This window comes from Saccopteryx bilineata, chromosome 6 (assembly GCF_036850765.1).
Source record: "Saccopteryx bilineata isolate mSacBil1 chromosome 6, mSacBil1_pri_phased_curated, whole genome shotgun sequence".
In the NCBI taxonomy this organism is placed as follows: Eukaryota; Metazoa; Chordata; class Mammalia; order Chiroptera; family Emballonuridae; genus Saccopteryx; species Saccopteryx bilineata.
In genome coordinates, this window is record NC_089495.1 from 98,790,811 (window position 1) to 98,801,077 (window position 10,267).

The following is a 10,267-nucleotide window of genomic DNA, read 5'->3' on the forward strand; positions in this document are numbered from 1 at the left end:
TCTTTGAGTCTTCTTATCTATATATTTCTCTTCCCTTTGAAATGTAATTTCATCAGAGCCTAGAAGCTCTATCTTCTTTTATGTACACCAACTTAATAACAGCTATTCCCTTTAGCTACTCATTTATCTTCCAGTTCTCAGACCAGATTTCATTCTTCTCATGCCCTGAATATCTGCAAAGAGCAAGCATCAACTTCAAAGGGAGGAGACTCTCAGTAAAGGACAGACAGTTTTATGAAACCAAGAGTGTGGTGGCTGCTAGCGATCATTTTAAGAAAAGGTGCTTCCCAGTTTCATCTATTTATGTTTTCAAAAGTTGTATCTGAATCTTAATAAAGGCAACACAAAACAATCACTAAGTAAGGACAAAAGCATACATTCATGAATTTTTAGATTTTTTGAGGTTAACAATCAACCTTCTAAAATGTCTGATATGTTCCCTGTTCAAAATTAGTCTATATACACAGCAAATTTTAACTCTCTGAATCAAATTTGACTCCTAAATTTTTGTTTAGAATGCCATATATTATGATTATTCACAGCTTGCCATTACTTTATCAGTAATATAGAATTTAGTAAGAACACATCTTTATTAAAATATGATTGTTTTATTTTAGTCATGTTAAATTGTTATTGAAAGCATTACATATACATTTTAAAATATTTTATGATCAGATGTTAAAACCTTGTAACAACCTAAATAATAAACCTTGTAACAACCTAAATAATATGTCTGATTCAAAACTTTTTTTTTTTTTTTGACAGAGAGGCAGCGAGAGAAAGAGACAGGAACATCGAGCTGCTCCTTTATGTGCCCTATGGTTCAAAACTTTAAAAAAATGTTTTTTTCTACCAAAGTAAAGATCTTTACATTTTTAAACGTTATATAATTTTTAAATTGCTATTGAATATTAAAGCTTATATCACATTCTAAAATCCTAGAGCCAAAAGTACTATATTTTCAAAAAAGAAAATGAAATTTCAATGAAAGCAAATATTCCCCAAATTAAAAACATTGAAATACTGAAATCCTAAATATTTAGAATTCTCAAGTTATACATCAATAATCAGTTTTATGTGTGTATGAAAACTCTTCATGATCTAATAACTGAGTTATTTTTCCAAAATGTATCACCATAGTTTTGCCATATTAGAAAACCAACTCAATGTTTTTACATCAATTATCATATATTGGTATAATCTTTCCAAAATATAGTCTGTAGTATACTTGTGCCACATCCAAGTTGAAATTTTAATTATAATAAAGCAATATTTTCATTGAAATTTAAATATGAAATCTGTTGTAATAATTATAACATCATGGTTTTAATGTATTATCTTAAAAAGTAGTAATATATTTATATGTGAATTCTGCTTCCATATTCTTATTTCAAGACACTTTGTTAGCATATTATTTTATGTACAGCATTAATTTTTGATGCATTTATCTACACTGCCTATTTCAATTAAATAATCATTGCACTCTAATTTTTTTTTTTTTTGCTAATTTTGGATGATGGATCCATCATTGTTTGTTTATAAAAGCTGATTGGAAACAAGGCATTCATTATGTCGTTCATGATAATCTGTTCACTTCATTATCACAGGGCACTTGCTGTCGTTGCATCTTTGTTATCAAGTTTTTATAAATACTGTGTTCTCTCATGATTGATTTTTATTGGCAGGATAGTCTTTAATATTTGTAGTAACCAAATTATTTTTTGTGCTATTTTACAAAATCCTCTCCCAATAGAGAGAAAAATATGTTTTGAAGAAAACTACATGTCAGCCATTCTTTAGTAAATCTTTGATCCACAGATATGTTTTCTGGGTAAATTCACAAATAGGCTGTTATTCCCAAATTGTATGAATTGTCCACTTTTTTTTTGCCTTGTTGAAATCTAGTTATTTTGAAAACAGTCTCAATTCTTTACATCATTGAAAATTCCATTATGGAAAAAAATTCTTACACACAGCTCATGAGCATTTAAAAGAGGAGAAATATTAACTTTGAGTTGTCATTCCAGAAAATGTACTGAAACGGCAGGTGAAAAGAATAATTGAGCTGTGATTTCTTTAGTTCTCTCTAGTAGTTATAATGTTGAAATTGATATTGATTCTTTTGAAGAAAAATATTCAAAATATGGAGAATTTACAGAAGATATGGTAAAGTAATAACTTGACTTTGACTAACCATGTTTATATATCAAAGTTTGGCCTGGGAAACACATCAAATATTCCCTAAATAACCATCACCTCAAGAAGTTCGAGTCCTTTGCAACATTAAATGGTCTGTGTTCTGAGCTACCAGCATGGCACTTGAGTTTCTCCATTCATACAGCCAGTTCATTCAACTCTCATTCATTATTTGAAAGGTATCTGATTCAGACATTCTATCATTTTATTTGGGAAGAAGTTATCATCAGTCAAACTCTATACTGCCAAAAAATATGAAATAACAATTTAAAATAACTAATCTATGAATCTAGAATTACAAAAATTATTATTCAAAATATTTATAGAATACTAATTTGTGCAAGCACTTGCACTGAGCATTGTAGAAAATATATCACTGATGATTTAATTTATAGATGATTATAAATTACCTAATCACTTTCTCCAACTCATTGAAATAACCAAGACCTTATGCATAAAGAGGGGATTTATGAAAAAACAAACAACAACAACAAAAAAAACTATGACTTGCTTTCTACACTTTAGAAACTGCTGAAATTGTAACTCCTTTTTCTAGCTTAAATTCTATGTAAATTTATAATTTTTAAAACAATATGAAAGATTACCAACATCAAAACAGGTTCTAATTATCTAATTATAAATGTTAATATTTTGTAATATTCCTTCAGATCACTACTTTAAGAAATATATAAACTTTATAGTTTAAGACCCATTCCGTCATTTTTTGCCTCTCATGATCTCCTCACACATAATCATTTATTGTAGTATTTAAGATTTTAATGTATTTTGATAATTTTACTAAATGTATATTTATCTATAAACAACAAAAATATTATACTTTAAAATTTTACTTTAATGGTAGTACATTATGTATATGATATGTTTTTACCATGGCAACTTAGAACTAGTTCATTCTTCTACATGCTATGTATAGTATCCCACTGTATATTTAACCAGATTTTGAATAGTCAATTAATTCCCTTTTGAAGGATCAAGAGAATGTTTTTACATTTTTGCTGTTAGATAATTATTTTTGCAATACCATTATTTTACATACTTGGAAGAGTTTCTCTATGGAGAAAGATAGGAGTGAAATTTTTAAAATTTAAGATATAAAAATATTAAACTTGCTATCACCACATTTCTTTACTAAAGCTCTCTCAAGTTCCTGTTTCCTTATATCACTGTCAAATGTGCTATTATAATACATATTTTTAAAACTTTTTTAAATTTTGAGAGTATGAAATATTAATCTTTTGCTCTATGCTGACAATTAGCATGGCTAGACATTTTAGTGTTTATTGGCCTTTAAGCTTCCTTCCCTGTGAATTATATTTCCATATTCATTGTCCATTTATCCATTGGGTCATTTTTTTTAATGATTCGTGGAAATCTTTCATGTATTCTCTGCACCAGTCTCTTATTATTTTATATGAAATGTCAATGTTTTCTCCCCATCTGTAGTATCTTCACATTGTGATAGCTTTTGTCATATAAATGATCTCCCACATGTTATTTTTGGAATCTGGTAAAATGTGAAAATACAAGTTTGTCGCTTTTTCCCAATGGTTTAAGAATTGTCCAGATACAAGTGTGTTCTTTTTTTCACACTAAGTATTGCCACCTGTGTCACACAGTAAGTTCCCACTTATAGGCTTTTTATTGTTTTGTTGGCTTATTCATATCTTCCTAGACCAATATATAACTGTTTTAATTTCTGTCTTTATAACTATAGAGCACCAGTATAATCTTACTCATATTCTTCAAAATTGTCTAGAAATTTATATGTTCAGTTAAGTCAAGCTTCAAGGTAAATTGTATATGGACATGGCATACCTCACATTGTAAGAAAGTCTTGAAGATTTGACTAGGGGTAGTGAGCACAATGCAGTGTACAGAACGTGTGCTGAGCAATTGTGCACCTGAAAGCTGTGTAATTTTTGTTAACCAGTGTCACACCAATAAATTCAATTAAAATTAAAAGGGTGGGGAGCCTAATTTTATGCCATTGAGTAAGTTTTAAAATTTTCTCCATACAATTTTGCATATTTTTGTTAGATTTTTTCCTCTATAATTGATAGCTTTAAGACTACATTTTTCTAGCTGTTGTTTGTGTATAGGGTCACCACTACTTTAAAATAGAAATTTTGTGCCTGACCTGTGGTGGCGCAGTGGAATGCTGAGGTCGCCAGTTCAAAACTGTGCTTGCCCGATCAAGGCACATATGGGAGTTGATGCTTCCTGCTCCTCCCTCCCTTCTCTCTCTCTATCTCTCTCTGTCTCTCTTCTCTAAAATGAATAAATTAAAAAATAATTTAAAAATATTTTAAAAAATAGAAATTTTGTATTCAGCAAATCTGCTCAATTTGGATTTTTTGTAGATTCCCTTGGATTTTTCCATGTAGGCATCATATCATCTACAAGTAACAAGAATTGTATTTCTTTCCAATATATTTGTATTTTAATATAAACTAAAACATTCCAATAAAATGTTGAATTGCAAAGGATAGCAGACTTTCTTGCTTTATGCCTGACTTTAATATCATCAAAATGACCTAATGAAGTAGTTTGTACTATTACCTCTTTTATATCAATAAGGCAGTGTGGCAAAGAGAGTTCTTTGATTGGCTTAAGGTCACACAGTGAACAAATGGCAGAAATGCTATTTGAGCCAAAGCAGCTCAGCTCCAGGTCCACATTTACCCTATATATCATATAGTAATATAATATATAGTATATATTGCATATGTATACTATATATAGAATATAGTATATGCTTACTTATGTTATACTGTTCTCTGAAGTGTGAAGAATTTTTTTTCTATCATTAGTCTGCTTTAAGTATTTATTGTAAGTTATCTTGATCACTTTAAAATATGTGTCTTCTATGCATGGAGATAATCATGTGGGTAGCTCTTTTATAAATATGAATATGTTAATATAATATATTTATCAATATACATTTTCTCATTTTTAATATTAAAACATCTTAGCAATCATTTTGTTGATCCACCTTGGCCATGAATTGTTTTAGTATGTTAATGGATTTTATTAACTAATATTTTGATTATTTGTTTTTAAAAAATTAGTTTGTAACTATTTTTTATTATGTACTCTTCAGTTTTGGCAACATTTTTACTATTCTGAAAAAAGAAGGCATTAGAACAAAATCTCTCTTTATCTACTTTAACATTTTTCACCATTTTAACAATGTTTAATTGTGCAGTTTAGTGGTATTTACATGAACATTGTTGTGCAACCATCATAATCATCCATTTGTACAAATTTATTTTTAATTATAAAATTTTAAAAATACACATAAAATTTAGTATCTTAACTATTTTTAAGTTTACAGTTTAGAAGTGTTAAGTATATTTACATTGTTGTACAACCAATCTCTAGAAGTCTTTTCATCCTGCAAAACTGAAACTCCACGCCCATCAAACAACTTCTCATTTTCTCTTTTTTCCAGCCCCTGGCAGTCACCTTCCTACTTACTTCTTATGAATTTGCCTATTCTACTTCATATAAATGAAGTCATACAGTATTTGTCCTTGTGTGTATGGCTTATTTCACTTAGCATAATGTCCTCAGTGTTCATCTGTGTTGAAGTATGTCTCAGAACTTCCTTTTTAATATTGAATAATCCATGATATATACCAGACTTTGTTTATCTATTCATGTCAATGAACACCTGGGGTGCTTGCACCTTTTGACTATTTTTTTCTCATTAAACTTTTTTTAATAGGTTTCAAAATTCTGTGTCAGATTTTTTGTCAATTTGTTGCCATTAAAAAATACTGAATTTAAGAATAACTAATAATTGCCACACACACACACACACACACACACACAAATGGTCCACAAAACAAAACAATCTCTTTCTTCTGAAGGTTTTACAATTATAATCCTTAAGCAGTCTTTTACTATTGAACATCAATGGCCAATTGACACAAACAGTTCTGAGACCAATATTCCACCACTAATTGAAACTAGAGTTGCAAGGTATTAGGGATAATACTCGTTTAACCTCCTGAGCTTTATGGAAAGACTTGGTGACTTTGCCAGCTCCAGCTGCCTTCTAGTCCACTTCTTTGATGACACCCACAACTGTCTCATATCACAACAGCAAAAGGGACAAGAGGAGGATAGAGAAGCTCTCAACATAAATACGGTTTCTAGGAACCATATCTACAATGGCAGCATCACCAGATTTCAGTGACTTAGGGTCATCTTCCAGCCTTTACCCAGAACAATGATCAATCTTCTTCTGTGGCTAAGCAAATTTGCAAGAATGAGAGCTGTGTGACAGTCCAGCACAGGCCCATCCTGGATGGTTCAGGATAATCACCTGAGCTGTGAAGCCAGCTGTTTTCATTGGTAGGTCATTTTTGTTATCACCAGTGACACTGTCATGATGAACATCTTTGACATATATTCTTGACATGAAGCCCACATTGCCTCCAGGAAAACTTCACTCAAAGCTTCATGGTGCATGTCAAAAGGCTTTATTTCAGTTGTGACATTGACTGGAGCAAAGGTGACCACCATGCCAGGTTTGAGAACACCAATCTCCACTTGGCCCACAGGGACAGTATCAATACCACCAATTTTGTAGACATCCTGGAGGGGCAAGCACAGAGGCTTGTCAGTTGAATGAGTTGGTGACAGGATGCAATCCAGAGCTTCAAGCAGTGTGGTTCCACTGGCATTGCCATTTTGTGGATGTCTTTCCATCCCTTAAACTGACACATGTTAGCACTTGAATCCAGCATGTTGTCACCATTCCAACCAGAAATTAGTACAAATGCTACTATGTCAGGGTTGTTGTCTGTAGGTGCTGACTGCCTTAACAATTTCCTCATATCTCTTCTGGCTGTAGGGTGTCTCAGTTGAGTCCATTTTGTTAACACCAACAATTAGTTATATCACATATAAGTATATTTCACCCCATTGGGTTGTTTTTCAATGTTTTCAATATTCTGGGTAGCCCACCAGCCCATATGAACATAATTTTCACTGTGGGAATTTTTTACTATTGATTCAATGGGTTATTTTTTTATTAATTTATTTATTTTAATTTATTTTGTTTATATAGATTCAAGTGTCCTACTGAATAGATCCCCCCACCCCTAAGTTCCCCTCAATATTCCCCTTGCCCCCTCCCCCCCCGATGCCCTCCCCTCTTCCCTCCAGGATTTGCTTATCCTACCAAATCACTGATTCAAAAGAAGAAATGTATTCCATGTTTATGGCAGCATTGTTTAAAAGAGCCAAGATCTGGCAACAGCCCAAGTGTCCATCAGTGGACAAATGGATTAAAAAGCTGTGGTACCTATATACACAATGGAATACTATGGAGCCATGAAAAAGAAGAAAATCTTAACTTTTGCGACAACATAGATGGACCTAGAAACTATTATGTTAAGTGAAATAAGCCAAGCAGAGAAAGAAAAATATCATATGACCTCACTCATTTGAGGAATTCAATGAACAATGTGAACTGAGGAACGGGACAGAGGCAGAGGTGGGATCAAAGGGACCAGAGGGAAAGAGGACGGAGGGAAAAGAGATGAGAGGATGGGATCAGAGTAGGGAAATTATATATACATAACAAAGCGTGATTCAATGGTTTTGATGGACACAAATTTATTCAGAAGTTTTGTTCCTACTTGATCCAGTTTTGACTGGTAATACATTTCTAAGATATTATCCATTTTTCTAAGTGGTCAAATTTACTAACTAATTACATGCCACATAAACTTGGCCAATTATTGTGCTTCAGATTTTCTGTACCTTGACTAGTTTGCTCCTTTCAATACAATAATTTCTAATATTATTATCTTGAATTGTCCAGTTGTGATGGTAAACTGTCAAATTTCTCCAGCTCTAAATCAGCCATTAGGATAAAGTCTAAAACCCTTGCTAGGTTCCAGCTAGTCCTGCTACCACTTCCTCGCCAGCTTTTCCTGTACACTGCAAACATTAAATTCTTCCCATGTCTAAAGCATACTGGGTTTTCTCCTGCCTCTGAAGCTCTATTCAGTAAGTGTCCCCAGCACTGCCATCTGGTTAGATTTCACCATTTAGAAACCTCCAAGAAACCCTTAAGTCTGAGAAAGGGATCTCAATCATAATTCTATTCTTTCTGCCATAATATTTGGCACTAAGTTTTTGTTTCTTTCCCTGTGTATGTGTGTACTGAAGACTAGGATAAAGTCCATTTTGTTCACTGTTGTACCCCAGAACTCAGCAAAAAATTTGATACATAGGAGATTACACACACACACATACACACATACACCCACACACATTGAATGAATTAAATTGAAACACTGGAATCAGCAGACAAACACAGGAACCCAGAGCTATAATTTTTCATTTTTTAAATAACCAAACAATTTTTGACAAAAAATAAGAAGCTTCTTTTAGAACAAAAAAAAATCCTTTCTTAAAATGTAGGATTTTAATTACAGTACAGCTTCTACAGTTTTAGCGAGACCATAACCACAAAATCTAGAAAGACTAATAATATTAAAGAAGGAATATTTTCACCTTTGAAGCTTTCTTCTCTTAAGTTTGACTGACATCTTTTACATTTTTAAGATTCTTAACTTTGCTGCTCATTAAAAAGGAAATATATTCCTAAAACTAAGAGTGTATTTTCTGCATTATCCTGAGGGATGAAATACTTTTCTATTGGTAATATTTTTTTAAAATAATGGTTTCTTTTATATACATATTAAAAATTGACAAATGGCTCTCTATACAGTGTTTCATCTCCATAACAAGCTGATCTTTGAAAAAGTTATGGCACTAATTGTATAATATTGTAACACTCAAAAAAAGACAAGAAATCTTATTCCTGACCTCAGCTGGTCAGCTTATTATATACGATCTTCTTTTAATTCAGGAACTACTCAGATACTGTTTTCTACATGTCTCATTTTGAGTCATTCTTAGTAATTTTCTGCCATAATTTATAATCACATAGAGCCCCATAGGTTAATTACAGAATCTTCTGTGTAAAAAAAAAAACACAAAACTATTTTCCTTTCATTCATTTTAACGATGCAGCTTTTATTTCATCTAGCATTCTCTAATTTTTCTAGACTGCCTCAGGGTGACCTTTTCATCATTTTATAGACTTATTTCTCGACCCTTACTTAATTCCTTTCTGAACTTATGAAATTAGTTCTTATATCTTTTGTCTAATACTGTAGTTTCATTGACCCAAATTGTAATGCTGTTGAAGGAAAAAATAAATCTAACATTTCGCATTCATAACAATCTTCTAACCTTTTGTATACAAAACAAAATTCCACTAAATTGAATTTGGTGGGATATGTGCATATTTTATAATTACTCCACTCAACACACACACACACACACACACACACACACACACACAATCATTGCTTTTTCTTAAAGTTATATTCTTACTAAGTGGAATCTGATTACCAAAGTATCTTTTTTTTAGTAGTAGTAAACATATTCTTGTAAAAATTGAAAATTAAGTGTTTTAATAGCAACTCTTCTATGAAAAAATCATTACTTAACAAGGCACTTCTTGTATAGAACTAGATTTCATAACATAAATTAATGTGATAAATTTCCTAGCATTGTTTGGATAATGCAAGTCACTTTTCTTTATACTTCAATATAAAACTTGAGATCAATAATAAATGTTGAGATGAGGAACTATCTCTGAAGTAGTTACTTTGAATTTATATTTTATTATAACAACAGGTAATAATGGATTTTAAATCATTATAATTTTGACAATAAGAAAAAAGCAGTTATTACCCTTCCAATAAAGTTAGATGTAAATATTGGACTTGTTTAGTGATATTTTGATTTTACAACTTTTTTTTCAGACTATTAAAATTAAAAGTCTATTGTTAATATTTTTTCCAAGGTAAAATGTCTTTATTACAAGTTTGAGTCTTGAACTTCATCACCAATATACTTTATTTTCTCACTGAATAAAGAAACAAGATTTCTTAGAAAAGTAGCTCTCACATTATCAATAGTACTATCTGTACATCTGTTGTCAAGTTTAATAATTTGA

The 10,267-nt window shown here is 31.4% G+C and overlaps 1 pseudogene; it reads right to left on the reverse strand.

The window, feature by feature from the left end:
- Positions 1–6,311: 6,311 nt before the first annotated feature.
- Positions 6,312–7,116, reverse strand: LOC136309344 (elongation factor 1-alpha 1 pseudogene; annotated as a pseudogene).
- Positions 7,117–10,267: the final 3,151 nt, after the last annotated feature.